The following is an 18,460-nucleotide window of genomic DNA, read 5'->3' as shown; positions in this document are numbered from 1 at the left end:
CTTAGAGTCCGAAGAGGATTGATCGGAGGCCACAACAGCGCAGTGGTAGTCGCGAAGATATCCAGGCGGATGACGTTGCCGTGATGGCCGAGGCACGGTTTCGGGTTCGGTGGGTGATGGTGCAGCCGTGGGTGCAGGAAGCTGAGAAGGTGAGGTAGGTACAAGTATCGGGATGGATGTTTCACCAAGGTCGGGTATGGGTAATGGAATTACTGGAGTCTGTTCGATTGTGGTATGTTTGATGGTCTGGTGGAAAGGAAAATCTTGCTCATAGAAAATGACGTCGCGACTAGTAAAAGTTGTTTGGTCTTGGAGGTCAAAGAGACGGTAACCTTTATGATTTGTGGGATACCCGATTAGAACACATCGGCGAGACCGGAGGCAAAATTTATCGGAGTGAAGATGACCGGTGGAATCATAGCATAATGAGCCAAAGACACGAAGATGAGAATAGGAAGGTGGTTTGCCATAGAGAAGGTCATATGGGGTTTTATTGTGTAGGAGAGGACTAGGTAGTCTATTAATGAGATGAGTAGCGCTTAAGACACAATCCCCCCAAAAATGAAGAGGCATGCCAGAATGAAAACGCAATGCACGAGCAACATTGAGCAAGTGACGATGCTTACGCTCAACAATTCCATTTTGTTGAGGGGTATGAGGGCAACTGCGCTGGTAGTGAACACCGTGGGCGTAAAAAAACTCTTGTAAGCGAGAGGAAAGGAATTCAGTCCCATTATCAGATTGAACATTTTGAACTTTAGTTTGAAATTGAGTTTCAACAAAAGTAAAGAAGCGAATTAGAGAATCAATCACATCGGACTTAAAAGTAAGCAAAAAAATCCAAGTATAGCGCGAATAGTCATCAACAATAGATAAAAAATAACGACACGTCTTATGTGTAAAATGAGAGTAAGGTCCCCAAATGTCAACATGAATAAGCTGAAAAGGACGTAAAGAAGTAATAGTGCTAGACTCAAAAGACATACGCGTTTGCTTGGATAAATGACAAGTATCACATGGATTAAATTGTTTTGCTGGACTAAAACATAAAGTTTGTTGCAAAGTAGATAAAATCGACTCGGATGGATGTCCTAAGCGGGCATGCCAAAGATGAGGTGAAGAGGTTACAGCAGAAAGAATGGCAGATCCGGTAGGAATCTCTAGGTAATAAAGGCCACCACACTCATGGCCCCGACCAATGATCTTCTTCGTCAAGAGGTCCTGAAAAAGACAATGGTTAGGAAAAAAAATGACGGAGCAGTTTAAGGTTTGAGTGAGCTTGGAGATTGATAATAAGTTGTATTTGAAAGAGGGAGCGCAAAAGACATTATCAAGGGATATAGTTGGGGTAAGGGGGATCGAACCGCATGATGTCACGGGAACACCAACACCATTCGGAATTCCAACGGTGGGATATGGAGAGGGATAGTGTGTCGGGTTTGTAAAGTGATGCGGTTCAAATGTGATGTGGTTGGTAGCACCAATGTCAATAACCCAAGTATCAGAATTAAATGAATTCGAAGAGAAGCCAAGAACATTACCCGAGAGGTTGGCTTTCGGGATGTTTACCTCTTGTAACAAGCGCATCAATTGCTTATATTGATCATTTGTGAACGGAGGAGGTGTCGCATCGGAAGTCTGGCTGGACTTATTGTCCACAGGCCGAGAGGAGGTAGATGGCTGTCCACGGCGCTGCTTTTGGTTGGGAGGAAAGCCATGAAGTCGATAACACACATCTCGTGTATGTCCTAGGATGCCACAATGGGCGCATCTTTCTCGGCTACGAGACGTGTTTGTCCGTTTAGCTAGGTTAGCAGACGGAGCAGGAGCGCCAAGAGAGCTGGGCGGTCCATGGGATGAGGAATTCATGTATGACCGCGGAGCATGGTTGCCGTGAGTGCTAAGCAAAGTACTGGTTTGGTCGGACAATGGGTGGTCCGATTGGATATGGCGATGCGACTCATCTTGAAGAACTAGTGCATACGCACGTGCAACACTAGGGAACGGATTCATTAGTAAAATCTGACCGACAACATTAGCGTACCTCGGATTGAGACCCATGAGAAATTGAAATAGACGCCGATTCTCTTGTTGTGTGGTGATGGTAGAATGAGCCGAGCAAGAGCATTGCCGTAATGGATCCAAATTATTCAATTCAACCCAGCAGCTTCAGAAGTTGTTGTAGTATTTGGTTACAGCATCGTCACGTTGAGCAAGGGTACAAATCGTTTGCTCAAGATGAAAAATCCTAGGGCCATTCGATAGCGAAAAGCGCTCACGGAGATCGGCCCGGACATCAACAATCGACTCTGTGTAGAGAACCGTTGGCACCAAATCTGGATGGATGGAATTAAGAATCCAGGATAGAATCATATTGTTCACACGAATCCAGGATGCATAGGCCGGATCGGTTGCGACTGGTTTTTTTATTTCTCCAGTGACAAACACCATCTTGTTCTTGGCGGAAAGGGCAATCTCCATAGCTCGGGACCAATTGTTGTAATTCTCACCGGTGAGGAGTATGCCGACGAGATTAGATCCAGGGTTGTCGAAATGATGCATAAAATAAGGGCTATCCGGCCGCTCATGTGCGGGAACGTTGGCTGAAGAGTTTGGAGTCCCGTTTGCCATGGTGACTTGCGGATCTGGAGCAGATTCCGCAGATCTGGAGGATTCGGTGGCTAGCAACCGAAAGAAATCCTAGCGCTCGATCGAAGCCGCTTCGGCGTAGATGGGCATCAATGTCGCAACCTCTTCCCCGTAGCGATAATAGTAGATGAGCGCGAGCAAGAAGGCCAAAGAGAGAGAGGACATGAGAGACGGCCTCCAAGGATCACCGCTCCGATACCATGTAGAGTTTGGGCAAACTTAGCTTGCATTGATGAAGTAATTTACAATATATACATAGGGTTTAGGGCTAACATAATACAATGACAATTATGCCCTTTAGTATAAACCTAATCTACCAATAATCTTCGTATGTGTCTACACGTGTACATTTAAGCTCCTCGGAGACATAAGTTTGTATGATTCTGAAAGATGTCCGTCGAGCCAAGTGCATGTCTTTTAGAATCTCTTTCTTCAGCTTTTCCTTAGATTGGTCAGAGGAAGAGCAACTCAGCAACTTCCATGAAATTGATGGTCTTCCCTTTTAATTATAATAGTCATACACTCGATAAAGTCTTGCGTACGTAATGTGGGTGATTCTCTGTGAACATTAGTCAATAATCACGTCTGAAAACGAAAAATATTTACATTTTGTGAGATTTAATGAAAGCTTGCTTTTCTTATTTTCATTCTGATGTTGTTTCCAATCATCTTATTTTCCCATCGTCGTTTTCTATTTGCTACACGACAATGAAGGGGGAAATTTTGACTATCCTCACGAGTTAAATATATCTATATTTGATGTTGGTTTCTATGTATAGATTTTTGGTAGGATGAACATTTACTAACTATAGGAGAATAGATCTACATCTTAATGTTTTGTGCAAGTAGGATTTATGGGCATTTTTGACAAGCCTTGGGCTAATTCGCAACAAAGTTATCTGGGTTCAAACAATTTTTTTCTGGGGAACTCGATGCGAATTTCACAACATGCAAACAGCATAATATAACCTATGACGGCGCATAACTTTTATGTCTCTCTTAGAATATTAAGAATAATCTTTTATCTGGTTCGAGACATAGAGAAATTATACCTTATAAACTTATGTCAATTCCCCAACGAAAATAAATTATTTGGACAACATATACGGTTGCTCCTCATAAGTTAAAAGGCACGCCAATCCTTTGTGAATCCTACATCCAAATGTCTCTATACTGACGATTAGAGGTGTCAAATGGGTGGGTCGAATCGGGTTTGAATATGCTCCAACCCATACTTACTCATTTAACTCGTTTTGACCCATTTTCACGTATTACAAATTTTATGACCCATATCCGATCCAACCCAAACCCGTCTCATGCCCGACCCGACCTATATAATTTAACTGCTTATATATTTAACCAAATCATAAAATATTTGTTCCATAAAATTAAAAAATATAACAACTACTTTGCCAACCGCCCACCATTGCCACCGTGGCCCGCCCATTGCCGCCACTGCTCGCCCACGGCCTCCACCGCTCACCCCTCGCCGCCGCAGCCGCCTGCCCTCATCCCCGCCGGACCATTCTTCCCGTGTGCTCAAAAGAGACTTACGATGACAATTTTAATTTCATTTGCAATGAAATTACATAAGTCAATTTCTTGATATTTATTCGCAAGGAAGTACCATGATTCTTTCGTATCTTTTTCTTGAATAACTGAACTTTTGCTACTTTTTCCATGGATTATAATGAAAGCGAAGATTAAGGTTGGGGAATGTATCTTTTTGTTTTTAAGTTCTTTGCAAAATATAATGTAGATTTACTCATTTCTATTGACTCATATTGACTTTGCACATGCTGCCTACCTTGAACAAATTAATGGATAGATGCGTGACGTCTAATGAAGAGCAATTTGGAAAGAAGAAGTTGATGCTGTTGATCTCAAGGAAGATTCCGGAGGTGAAGTTATGAATGGATCGCCCAAAGAGACTAACATTTTCCTCGCGAAAATTACATGAAGTTATACTATCATAACAAAATTCTCTGACCAGAACAACAAATTTTCATTCCAAACAATTCTATAGAAACCAATCATGGTTCAAGAGTATTTAATGGACTAATTCATTGACTATAACGACTGCTTTTTACAAGGTGAGTAGCTAACAATGAGGGGTTCTCTTTGTTGCGTGTGAGGTGCTTTATTCATGGGGGACCCGGTTGGGACCGAGTCCAAGAAAAGCGGTTCAAAAAGCCGTTCCTGAAAAATCGACGACACCTTGACCTTGTTAGAAATCTCTTGACAGTGTCCATTAGCACCTATCCTGCCCTCTTGTTTCATCTTGCCTTCTTCCTTGGGCTTTTGCGGAGTGTCAATCACGTCCCTTACTTCTTGGTATCGCTCTTGCACTGTGCTTATATCAAGTCTCCTCTGCCACCAACGAAACAGACAGACTTGCCCTGCTCGCATTTAAGGCCGGCATAACTGCAGATCCTTTCAGTGTGCTTGACTCATGGAACCATAGCATTGGGTTTTGCCAGTGGTATGGCGTTACGTGCGGCCGGAGGTACCGGAGGGTCACGGTCTTGGGCTTGGCATCGTGAGGACTCTCCGGCACAATATCTCCTCATATCAGAAACCTTGGCTTCCTAAGGGTATCGCGGCTCCAAAACAACAGTCTCCATCATGAAATCCCTCCGCAAGTTGGCCAATTGCGTCGCCTACACATCCTGCGATTGCACAACAATTCATTGGTTGGTGCAATTCCCATAAACATATCGGGTTGCTCGGAATTGGCCCTCCTCAGGCTTGATGTCAACAAATTAACCGGAAAAATTCCTGGAGAACTTGGTTCGTTCTCGAAGCTCTGGCCATTGGATTTGTCTGGGAATAATTTAACCGGGAGTGTGGCTTCCATCATTGGGAACTTATCTTCACTGGAGATCCTTTTTTTAGCCCACAACAACTTGGGCGGGAGCATTCCCCAAGTTCTAGGCCACCTGACAAATTTGCAATAGATTAGCTTGGTAAAAAACAGGTTGTCGAGTACAATTCCATCTTCGTTACTCAACCTCTCTTCACTAACTGTGTTTGATGTTGGATCCAACTGGATACGGGGGACTCTTCCTGCAGGCATAGGCCTCAAACTCCCAAATCTTGAATTTTTTAGCATTCAACCGAACCAAACTGAGGGGCTGATTCCTCCATCGAAATTGAATTGCACGAAGCTAGATTTACTTCAACTAGGACTCCACAGATTTTCCGGGAAAGTACCCTTTTTGAAAAATTTGTATAAGCTTAGGCGGTTTCGAATCTTTGGTAATTAGCTTGGAAATGGAAAACCCGAAGACTTGAGTTTCCTTTGCTCATTAACTAGCAGCACCAACTTAGAGCATGTGGGCATTCACTGGAATGAGTTTGGTGGGGTGTTACCTAAATGCATAGGTAATTTATCCACCACTCTCACAGTGTTTACTTTGAGCGAGAATCACATATTTGGTAATATCCCAAACCAAATTGGGAATTTTGTCAACCTGGAACTATTGTTAATGAGTCTCAACCAGTTTTCTAGTGTTATCCCCTCGAATTCGGGGAATCTACACAATCTAGCGAAACTAGAATTAAGTGATAACAACTTAGGAGGGACTATTCCGTCTTCTTTGGGAAATCTAACCAGGGACTATTCTGTCTTCTTTGGGAAAACTAACCAAGTTGATTGGACTAACTCTTTATGGTCATGGGCAAATTCCTTCAAACCTATCAAACTGCCAGTCTCTTGATTGGCTTGATCTATCTAGTACCAATCTCAGTGGTGCAATAACCACAGAGCTTGTGGGTCTCTCATCATTTGACAGGAGTTCTACCCACAGAAGTTGGCAACTTGAGAGCTTTGACTGCATTGGACATCTGGGACAATTTGTTGGAAGGTGAAATCCCCGGTAGTTTAGGTACTTGCACTGCACTGACATCTTTAAGGATGGGGGGCAACTTCTTCCATGGGTCCATTCCTCAATTAGTCAGATCGTTAGGAGGTATTGAAGAACTAGATCTTTCACGTAATAATTTGTCAGGTCAGATTCCATAATTCTTATCATTATTTCGTTCCTTGAAACTTTTGAATTTATTGTACAATAAGTTAAAGGCATGCTGCCACGTGAAGGAGTCTTTAAGAATACTACCAGTACTTCTATTATTGGGAACAATGAGCTATGTGGTGGATTACCGGAATTTCACCTCCCAAACTGCATTTCCAAAAGCTCCAAGAGCAAAAAGATCGATACAACGATATTGTCCACATATGTTATTTTTGGAGTTCTTGTAGTAGCTGTTATTCTTGCTTTTACCTGTCTCTGTTGGCTGAAGAAGAAAGTAAATAAACCAATTCCAAGTTCGATAAATAGTTTATGTCCGCACATTTCTTATGGAGAACTCCTAAAAGCAATGGATGACTTTACTTCAATAAATTTGATTGGTGTTGGAAGCTTTGGCTCTGTTTACAAGGGGATACTCAAGGACAATGGAATTGCTGTTGCTGTGAAGGTGCTTCATTTAGTCCGTCATGGTGCTCCATAGCCAAGTGCGAGGCATTAAAAAACATCAAACATCGAAATCTTTTGAAGATATTGACGGTTTGCTCGGGTATTGATTATAAAAAAAAATGACGTTAAGGCCTTAGCCTATGAATTCATGGACAATGGAAGCTTGGAACGATGGCTACACCCAAGGGCAACATCATTTGGGGTGAGTGAGCTTCCGAAAAAAGTTGAACTTCATTAAGAGGATAAGTATAGCTATTGGGGTTGCTTTTGCACTAGATTATCTTCATCATCGGTGCCACTTCCCATTCCTTCATTGTGATCTAAAGCCAAGTAATATCCTCTTAGATGCTGAGATGATGGCACATCTTGGCAACTTTGGATTGGCGAAATTTCTTCTTGGATCTTCTCTTGATACTGTAGCTAATCAGATGAGCGCAGTGGGTCTTAGAGGGACAATTGGTTATGCTCCACCAAATAATCTCTCTACTTTCTATTCTAATGACCATGCTCCACGTTCTTTTCTATGATTAACAATCCTATATTCATCTCCACTATGAACAAAATAAGCGGCAGAATATGCAATGGGATGCGAGGTGTCAAGAGAAGGCAATGTCTATAGTTACGGCATCCTTTTGCTAGAGATGTTCACAGGATTGAGTCCTACCGACAACAGATTCAGAGACAATTTGACCCTCCATAGTTTCATCGTGGCGGCTTTGCCTGAACGAGTGTTAGAAGTTACAAATCAAATCCTGCTTCTAGAAAGAGAGAGTCGTTTTGACCTGAATAGTCCTCAGCATTGGCTTTGTGAAAGCAATGTCATATTTCAAGAGTGTTTTGTTATGATATATAATATTGGAGTCACTTGTTCCAATGAAGTGCCTGGAAAATGGATGAGCATCAGTGGTGTTGCAAATAATCTGCAAAAGATTAGGGAAAAACTCTTTGCATTGAGCTTACATGAACAAGATGAGCTCCTGCATGTATATTACAAGTTTCTTAACATCTGTTGTCTTAATTATTTAAATTTTCTTATGCTAGTGCATTCATACAGGTACAACGTGGAGCAGAATAGAGAATCAATCATGCATTTTCAATTGATTGTGCTAGCATGTGCACCGCAGTGCAGAGACCTTTCAGTGATATCTGTTAAAATTGGTCTCGAGTTGAGGATATGACCGTACCTGACCCGAGTTGAAGGGCGGAAATGTTTGACCGAAGAAAGATAGTCCGAGTTGGACTTTGGAAATGTGTAGCCGGAGAGAAGCAGTAGTTTCTGTTGGAAGATAACAGTATTATCACTCCTCATCAGCACAGATGTTGCTTTAGTCTATGGCCCACGATGCAGAGTCTTGAGCATCGGAAAGATTTATCTTTTCCAGTTGCAAACTCGGGGGAGTGCCTGGTTTCTTTCTACAGCTTCGCTAGGATTCGCGATGCGTAGCTGTAAGTCGTGCGAGATGGCTGGAGATGAGTGATATTGCAGTCAAGCCAAATATCTCTTTCAGATTCAGATTAAATAAGCAGATTCAGCTTTCTCGCATTCAGTAAGTCGAGAAACGGTTTGGGATGATTAACATGTTAAGGAGGAACTTTGCGATAATGGTTTAGCATAACCAGTTTATCCCAATTCTGATCTGCAGTTTACGCTAGTTTTGTTTCTCTGATGGGATCTGCGGAGCTGCTATTTCCAAATGCCACTTTCATGACGCTTGTTTTGCCACAATTTTTACTTCTCTGGTTCATTCATTTCTTGTCGCGAAAAAACTTGTTCGGTGATACAAAATGTGTTCTTTGGTTATTTGGAGCTTGTTTTGGTTTGGAGTTGTTCTTTGAACTGAGATATTTCTCTCTTATAATTCAATCAATAAAGTGAATAAAATGTTATTTTGACAAAAAAAGAAGAAGAAGTCAAATCATTCACAAGAAAACTCCACCCGCAATGTGCATCTCGAGCATCGTTGATCAATAAATACTTGGAGGATAACAGAGCCATATATCAATTTGTTGACCAATTGATCTGTCAATCTTTCAGACATCGTCTAGGAGATTTTGAACTGCCATCATCGGCAGCGGCACTAAAATCACAATATGGTTCCATTCTCAAAAATGTCAAAAGACAAACTCGATACTGTAGTGTACATTTCAGCTCCTCGGAGACATGAGTCTATGTCATCCTGAAAGATGTCTGTCGGGGCATATTAATCGCTGGGAAATATTACTGCTAAACAATTTTTTTTCATAATTAATTAGCTCCTTATGCTGCATTTGGTGGGCCGAATAAAACTCTGGATAGGATAATTTTTTTAATATTCAGTGTCCAAAAAATTGTATAGATGGCAAGTCAGTCTTAAACCTTTAAATTTTGCCAATTGAGTCCTAAATCTTGTGAAAATTTATCAATGTAGTCCTTTTGGCCACTTTTGATAGGAAATTGCTGACATAGATGCTAGCCGTTTGATGTGGCAAGGCCAACGTAGGACGGACAATTTTGTCATAAACAATTTATGATTTTATAATTTTTTTTGAAAATTTTTAAATATTTTTTCTCTTTTTATTTTCCTTCTTTCTTTTACTTTTTTTTTCCTACCAAATCTAGTGAGTGTCCCCAGCCAATAGCCAATGACCCTTGCTGATTTTTAAATATTTTTTCTCTTTTTATTTTCCTTTCTTTCTTTTACTTTTTTTTTCCTACCAAATCTAGTGAGAGTTGCCGGCCAACAGCCAACGACCCAAGGACCCTCGCTGGACTTGGTAGGAAAAGAAAAGAAAGAAAAAAGAAAATAAAAAGATAAAAAATTTATTTACAAATTGTTCACATCATCATTGGACGTGTAATGTAAGAAGAAAAAGTCGGTATCAGCAATTTTTGGACAAAATTGTCTGTAAGCATCCTGTTGATAAACTATGAAAAATTTTAGGACGCAATTGATAAGATTAAATAATTTGTGACTGAATTTGGTAATTGTTTTAATAAATTCTTATCAAAATAGGTATCCAATGTGCTCAGCAACTGATTTTCAAACTTTGGAGATCCACGCAGCTTCTTCCTCGTGTGTGTAGTATTTCTTTCTCGATAAACATCTTCCGAACATCGTGTGTGTGTGTATATATATATGTTTATTTTTTATTTATTTTATTTTTTGTGATTTCATAATGGTTTGCCAGTACTTTCTGATCAATTTTATCCATTGCAGTGGCTGTACATCTCAAATCCTCCTAATCATGGCAATCTTTTCTCAAGCTTTTTATGATTCTTTGTACTAAAAATTATAGCAAAAGTTTTAAATAAGGACTTGAAATGTTATTATTTTCTCAAATAAAAGCATGAAGTAGAGTTTGTTTCAATTAAGAGCCTAAAGTGTTATCATTTTCTCAAATAAGAGCCTAAGTGGACATTGTTTCAAATAAGATACCGAAATAACCATATCGGTCTTAAAATGGGCCTAATTTCACTGGCCGATAAGGGCATTTTCATCATTTATTTTTTTTTATTTTTCTATTTTTTTAATTAAAAAGCTAAAATTTTAACATATGTACATATATTCGGCGAAGGGCATTTTTTTTCAACTTTTTCTAACTTAATTTAACTAAAAATTAGGTTAAATTTATTTATTGACAAAAATTCCCTTGACCGACTAGAACATTTAGCCAATTGGCTAGCCGATTAGGTCAGGTCCTTATTTTAAGTAGTCATGGCCACTTTATGTACTTATTTGAAACTATCATGCCACTTCAGATCCTTATTTGAGAAAATAAGGGCACTTCAAGCCCTTATGTAGAATTTTCCCATATTATCCATTTAATTGTTGACATCATAACATTGTCTTTTTTTTTTTTTTCACATATCAATTGCAGGAAAGAGACTTGCGATGACAACTTTAATTTCGTTTCCAATGAGATTACATAAATCAATTTCTGGAAATTCTATTTGGAAGTATTTAACCACTAATAATGAAGGCTCTTAGAAAGTTCTAAGTTGCTAATCTGTTTAAAAAGATGATTTTTTGCATAAAAATAAAATTTCCTTTGCAAGGTCCTAAGGCAGAATAAGAGTATTATACAATTTCTTTATCTTTCGTATTTCATATATTTCCTTTTGCTGCTTTTTCCATTGACTATGATGAAAGTGAAAATTAAGGTTGAAGTATGCATTGTTTGTTCCTCAAGTTTTTATTTTCTAAATGTAATGGAGATTTACGTATATCAACAAGTGAAAAACGAAATTGACAATTAAGGATTAGTTTTCTATCTTACTCATATTGACTTTTCTACCATGCTACCTGTGGTTTTACTTTCAAGTTTTTCCCTTCGGGACGGTCTCAAATTCGGCATGTATATATGACGCAGCTTTTTCTTTATTGCAGTCACGAGATTAATCGGGTCAAAAGTCTGAAATACGTCCATTGCCCCAAGAGGTGCCCCCAAGGCTATTCGTGTTTAAGACTCATGTTGTTGCATGATTACGAAATTGGACGACTGGAGACCACCGACCGCACCATGTTAAGACCCCTTTTTTTCTCCTTAAATTCCGATTGAATAGATCACATATTGGACTCCTTGTGGAGCAATTTGAGCGTGAGTCTTAAGTTGGCTCATGGTGGACGCTGGAATGATTCCATTTGGCTCTGTCAAAGCTGATGTAAGAGAGATCTCTATCACTCCATTATTACATTGTAAATTGTCCAAATAAAGTCATGATGAGAAATATTGAATCTTATTGTCCAATGTCGGAATGAGTGCCTTTTAATTTAGTGGATTGTCCAATGGAGATACAACTGTGACGTCCAGTAGGGGAACGGATGTGAGAAAGAGTGGACGAACCAACAAATGGAGTGGCCGGGAAATGACCACTCACTTGTCTTCACATAAATCACTTTCACTGCTTCAATTTTGCACAAATCTGGCCTCTTGTTTCCTCTTGCCTTGCTTTCATATCTACCCGCTTCCTTTAAGTCGTGAAACTCGTAAGCATTAGTTTTGCGGAGTTTCAATCTTGCCGCTTGCTTCTTGGTATTGCTCTTGCACTGTGCTTATACCAAGACGACTCCACCACCAATGAAACAGACAAACTCGCACTTCTCGCGTGTAAGGCGGGCATAACCGGAGTTCCTTTCTAGCATTGAGTTTTGCCGATGGTATGGCATTACGTGCGGCCGGAGGCACCGGGAGGTCTTGGTCCTGAATTTGTCATCACGAGGACTCTCCGGGCCAATCTCTCCTCATATCGCAAACCTCAGCTCCCTAAGTAAATTACAGCTCCAAAACAAAAGTCTCGATCATGAAATCCCACCGCAAGTTGGCCAGTTGTGCCGCCTGCATATCCTACAATTGCACAATAATTCATTGGTTGGCAAGATTCCCATAAACATATCGGTTTGCACATATTTGGTCCTCCTCAGGCTTGAGATCAACGAACTAATCGGAGAAATTCCTGGAGAGCTCGGTTCATTCCCGAAGCTACGGCAGTTCAATTTGCGTGGTAATAATCTGACCGGGAGTGTGCCGTCCTCCATTGGGAACTTAACTTTGCTGGATATCCTTTCATTACCCCTGAACAACTTGGGTGGGAGCATTCCCCAAACTCTAGGCCACTCGGCAAACTTTCAAGTCATGGCCTTTGGAGCAAACAGATTGTCGGGTACAATTCCATCTTCGTTACTCAATCTCTCTCCGCTAATTGGGTTTGATGTTGGATCCAATCGCATACAGGGGACTCTTCCTGCAAGCATAGGCCTCAAACTCCCAGATCTTGAATTTTTTAGCACTCAACGGAACGAAATTGAGGGACCGATTCCTCCCTCCATATCGAATTGCACGAAGCTAGACTTACTTCAACTAGGACTTAACAGATTTTCTGGGAAAGTACCTACTTTGGAAAATTTGTGCAAACTTAGTGGTTCCAAATCTATGAAAATCAGCTTGGAAGTGGAAAACCCGAAAACTTTAGCTTCCTCTGCTCGTTAACTAATAGCACGAAATTACAGTATGTGGGCATTTCCAAGAACAAGTTTTGTGGGGTATTACTGGATGGATCGCAACCTGCTTTCAGGTGTTATCCCCTCGAATTTGGGAAATCTACACAATCAAGCTAAACTGGTAGTGATAACAACCTAGGAGGGACTAGTCCATCTTTTTTGGGAAATCTAACCAAGTTGATTAGATTATCACTTTATGGGAATGACTTTCATGGGCAAATTCCTTCACATCTATCAAACCACCGTTCTCTTGATTCGCTTAATTTGTCTAGTAACAATCTCAATGGTGTCATACATCCACAGCTTATAGGTCTCTCATCATTAGCGATCATTTTGAACTTGTCTCGCAACTATCTGATTGGGGTTCTACCCACAAAAGTTGGCAACTTGAGAGTTTTGACTGCGTTGGACATCTTGGACAATTTGGTGGTAAGTGAAATCCCAAGAAGTTTAGGTGGTTTCATTGGATTGGCATCACTGAGGATGGGAGGCAACTTCTTCCATGTGTCCATTCCTCAATCAATACAATTGTTAGGAGGCATTGAAGAACTAGATATATCTTGCAACAATTTCTTAGGTCAAATCCCCAAATTCTTATCGGCACTTCGTTCCTTGAAACTTTTGAATTTGTCATACAATAAGTTTGAAGGCATGCTACCATGTGAAGGAGACTTTAAGAATGTTACCGGCACTTCTATTATTGGGAACGATGAGCTTTGCGGTGGACAACAAGCATTTCACCGCCCCGTTTGCATCTCCAAAAGCTCCAAGAGCATAAAGATCAATATGGTGATATTGTCCACTTCTATTGTTTTCGAAGTTCTTGGAATAGCAATTCTTCTAGGTTTTATATATCACTGTTGGTTGAAGAAGAAAGTAAATAAACTAGTTTCAAGTTCGATAAATAGTTCATGTCCAAACATATCTTATGGAGAACTCCAAAAAGCAACAGACGGTTTTTCTTCAACGAATTTGATTCGTGTTGGAAGCTTTTGTTCTGTTTACAAGGAGATGCTCAAGGACAATGGGATTGTTGTTGCCATGAAGCTGCTTCATTTAGCCCGTCACAGTGCTCTAAAGAGCTTCATAATCAAGTGCAATGTCACAACTCCTCTAGTCCCACATTGCCTAGGAGGAGGTCTTGGGAAGCCTTTATAAGGCTTGGGTGCTCTTAGACTTGCAAGACGCGTTTTCCGGGCGTTGTATGGGCGACGCTCGGAGGAACAAAACCGTGAGGACTGTGTGTCCAAAGCGGACAATATCTTGCAGAGTGGTGCAGCGGGAGCGCGTGGGGCCCAAGGCCGTTACGGTTGGTATCAGAGCCGACCTTCGACCGCGTGTGGGGCCACAGCGGGCGCTCGCTGGTGCTAGAGGGCACAGCGGGGACGCTGTGCCTTTGAGGGGGGAGTTTGTCACAACTCCTCTAGTCCCACATTGCCTAGGAGGAGGTCTTGGGAAGCCTTTATAAGGCTTGGGTGCCCTTAGACTTGCAAGACGCGTTTTCCGAGCGTTGTATGGGCGACGCTCGGAGGAACAAAACCGTGAGGACTGTGTGTCCAAAGCGGACAATATCTTGCATAGTGGCGCAGCAGAAGCGCGTGGGGCCCAAGGCCGTTACATGCAAGGTGTTAAAAAACATTAAATATCGAAATCTTTTGAAGATATTGACGGTTTACTCGGGGTATTGATTATCAAGGAAATGGCTTTAAGGCCTAGTCTATGAGTTCATGGACAATGTAAGCTTGGAACGATGGCCACACCCAAAGGCAACATCATCAAGCGAGTGAGCTTCCAAAAAAGTTGAACTTCATTCGAAGGATAAGTATAGCTATTGGTGTTGCTTCTGCATTAGATTATCTTCATCGCCGGTGCCACTTCCCAATGCTTCATTGCGATCCGACACCAAGCAATATCCTCTTGGATGATGAGATGGTAGCACATCTTGGCCACTTTGGATTGGCGAAATTCCTTCTAGGATCATCCCTTGATACCGTAGCTGATTAGATGAGGTTAGTGGGTCTTAGAGGGACAATCGGTTATGCTCAACTAGGTAGTCTCTCTACCTTCTATTCTAATGATTTGAGCTCCATGTTCTTTTTTATGATCAACACTCCTATTTTTTTTATCATCCCTTGATACTATAGCTGATTAGATGAGCTTAGTGGGTCTTAGAGGGACAACTAGTTGTGCTCAACTAGGTAATGTCTCTACCTTCTATTCCAATGATTTGAGCACCACGTTCTTTTTTATGATCAACAATCCTATTTTCATGTTCACTATGATCAAAATGCGTGGCAAAGTATGCAATGGCATGCGAGGTCTCAAGAGAATGTGATGTCTACGATTACGGCGTCCTCTTGCAAGAGATGTTCACGGGATTGAGTCCCACCGACAACGGATTCGGAGACAATTTGACTCTCCATAATTTGGGATAAGTACATAGTGAGTGCCATAACTTTTGTATCGCATTTTCTTGAGTGCCATAGCTTTTTTTTCGTTCACTTGAGTGCCATATTGGAGCAAAATCATTCACTTGAGTGTTATTTCTAGCAAATCATCTTACATGAACTTTTTATTATTATTTTGTTTATTTTTCAGCAACATGTGGATTTTATTACATTTTTTATATTTTATGAATTTTAAATTTTTATTTATTTTGATATTTTTATTTTAATCACTTAATTTTTTCTTAAAAAAAAGTAAAATTTCCCATGGCCGGCGAGGGTCACCGTGAGGGCCCTCACCAGCCACAACCGGCTAACCCAAGGCCAAGGGTTGCTTCACCCTCGGCCGTGGGGGTCGCGACGGCTCGGGGTGACAGCTGCTCACGCTCGGGGGCTGTGGGTAGGGGCCGTGGGCGAGGGCCCTCGCCAACGCGCCCTAGCCAGATCTAGGTGAGGGCCATCGTCCCCCAACCGACCATGGGCGAAGCGGCCCTCACCCAGACCTGGTGAGGGCCATCGTGGCCTCGGCCGTGGTCAACGAAGCCCCCTCCACCGCAGCCGAGCGCGCGATGACCTTGGCCAAGTTTGGGCAAGGGCCGCCTCACCCATGGCCGAGGTGGCTGCGAGGGTCTTAGAGGGACAACTAGTTGTGCTCAACTAGGTAATGTCTCTACCTTCTATTCTAATGATTTGAGCACCACGTTCTTTTTTATGATCAACAATCCTATTTTCATGTTCGCTATGATCAAAATGCGTGGCAAAGTATGCAATGGCATGCGAGGTCTCAAGAGAAGGTGATGTCTACAGTTACGGTGTCCTCTTGCAAGAGATGTTCACGAGATTGAGTCCCACCGACAACAGATTCGGAGACAATTTAACCCAAGGCCAAGGGCCGCTTCACCCTCGGCTATGGGGGTCGCGACGGCTCGGGGTGACAGCTGCTACTACCCGGGGGCCGTGGGCGGGGACCGTGGGAGAGGGCCCTCGCCAACGCGCCCTAGCCGGATCTAGGTGAGGGCCATCGTCCCCCAACCGACCATGGGCGAGGCGGCCCTCGCCCGCACTCGGTGAGGGCCATCGTGGCCTCGGCCGTGGTCAACGAAGCCCCCTCCACTGCGGCCGAGCGCGCGACGCCTTGGCCAAGTTTGGGTGAGGGCCGCCTCACCCATGGCCGGCGCGGCTGCGAGGGCCCTCACCCATATTTGTGAGGGCTTTCATGTTGTTGCCCACGGCCGTGACGGCAGTCGCCGCCCCCTCGACCGAGGGCGAGGTGGTCCTCGCCCTAGGGCTAGTAGGTCAAGAGGGGGAAACAAAAAAAAAAAATCAAAATAAATAAAAGAATAAAATAAAAATCCACATTTAAATTAAAAAATTAAAAAATAACTCCGGCGATGTCACGTCAGATTTTTCGGCGTCCATGTAGGTTTTTCGGCGGGGCAAATCAGCGATGGCACTTAAGCGATCGTTTTTTTCAAATTTCCAGCGCCCAAGTGAGCGAAAAAAAAAAAAGATATGGCATTCAAATGAACGCCCTATACAAGTTATGGAACTCACGGTGTCCTTATCCCCCATAATTTTGCTGCAGCGGCTTTGCTTGAATGAGCGTTAGAAGTTACGGATCGGACCCTGCTTCTAGAAAGAGAGAGTCATTTTGACCCCGATTGTCCTCAGCATTGGCTTTGTGCAAGCAATGTCATATTTCAAAAGTGGTTGACTATGGTATGTAATATTGGAGTCGCATGTTCCGATGAAGTGCCTGGAAAACGTATGAGCATCAGCGGTGTTGCAAATCAGCTGCAAAAGATTAGGGAAAAGCTCTTTGCATTGGTTTTACATGAACAAGATGAGCTACCGCAGGTATATGATAGTTTCTTAAATTAACTTCTATCAGCGTAATTATTTAGATTTCGTTAATGTGAAGCAGAATACAGAATCGATCGTGCATTTTCAACATAAAGCTAGCACATGCACCGCGGGGAAGAGACCTTACCGAAATATCTGTTATAATTGTTCTCGAGTTTGAGAATACGGCGAAACCCGACTCGAGTCGAAGTGCGGGAAAGTCTGGCCATATAAAGATGGTCGCAATTGGACGTTTGAAAATGAATAGCTGGAGAGAAGCAGTCGTTTCATTTGGAAGATAACAGTCTATTATCATTCCTCATCAGCACAGATGTTACTCTATCCTGTCGGCCATGATGGACAGTATTGAGCATTGTTATGAAATTTGAAGATCAGTCCAAAATGTTCAGTTCTGTTATTGGTACGAAGCTCATTTAGACAAATAAAACTGATCAACTATCGGCTAGTTTCTTCCTAGGATTTCACTTTACCGCAGTAACATTGCGTGAGGTTTCATTTACATAAATCCTAATCTGTCTCCATCTTTCGTGGAAATTTGTCATTTCCCCTTGCAAATCCTAGCTTTTACATAAATCCTCTTTACTCAGAGGAGTGCCTGGTTTCTTTCTGCAGCTTCACTAGGATTGGCGATGCGTAGCTGTAATTCTTGCGAGAGGTTGGAGATGAGTGATGTTGGAGTCAAGCCAAGCATCTCTTTCAGATTCAGCTTAAATAAGCAAATGCTCAGTTTGGGAGAAGAAGATGGTAGCCAGGAAAATAAAAGAACCCATAGCTTTCTGATTCAGCTTCCTTGTATTCATTAAATCGAGAAACAGATCTGGACGATTGATATGTGAAGCAGGAAGTTGGCAAGAATGGTTTTACCATAACTAGTCTATCCCAATTCTGAGGATGAAGTTTTTGTTATTTGTGTTTTTCTGATGCGGAATAGATCTGCAGGCAGCTGCTATTTCTGAAGTACGCCACTTTCTTTACTCTTGATTTGCCAAAACTTTTCCTTCCCTCTTTCTTTCATTTCTTTTCTTATCACGATAGAATAGAACTTGTT

The sequence above is a fragment of the Rhodamnia argentea genome, chromosome 2 (genome assembly GCF_020921035.1).
Source record: "Rhodamnia argentea isolate NSW1041297 chromosome 2, ASM2092103v1, whole genome shotgun sequence".
Taxonomy (NCBI): Eukaryota; Viridiplantae; Streptophyta; class Magnoliopsida; order Myrtales; family Myrtaceae; genus Rhodamnia; species Rhodamnia argentea.
Note: the sequence above shows the minus strand (reverse complement) of the source record.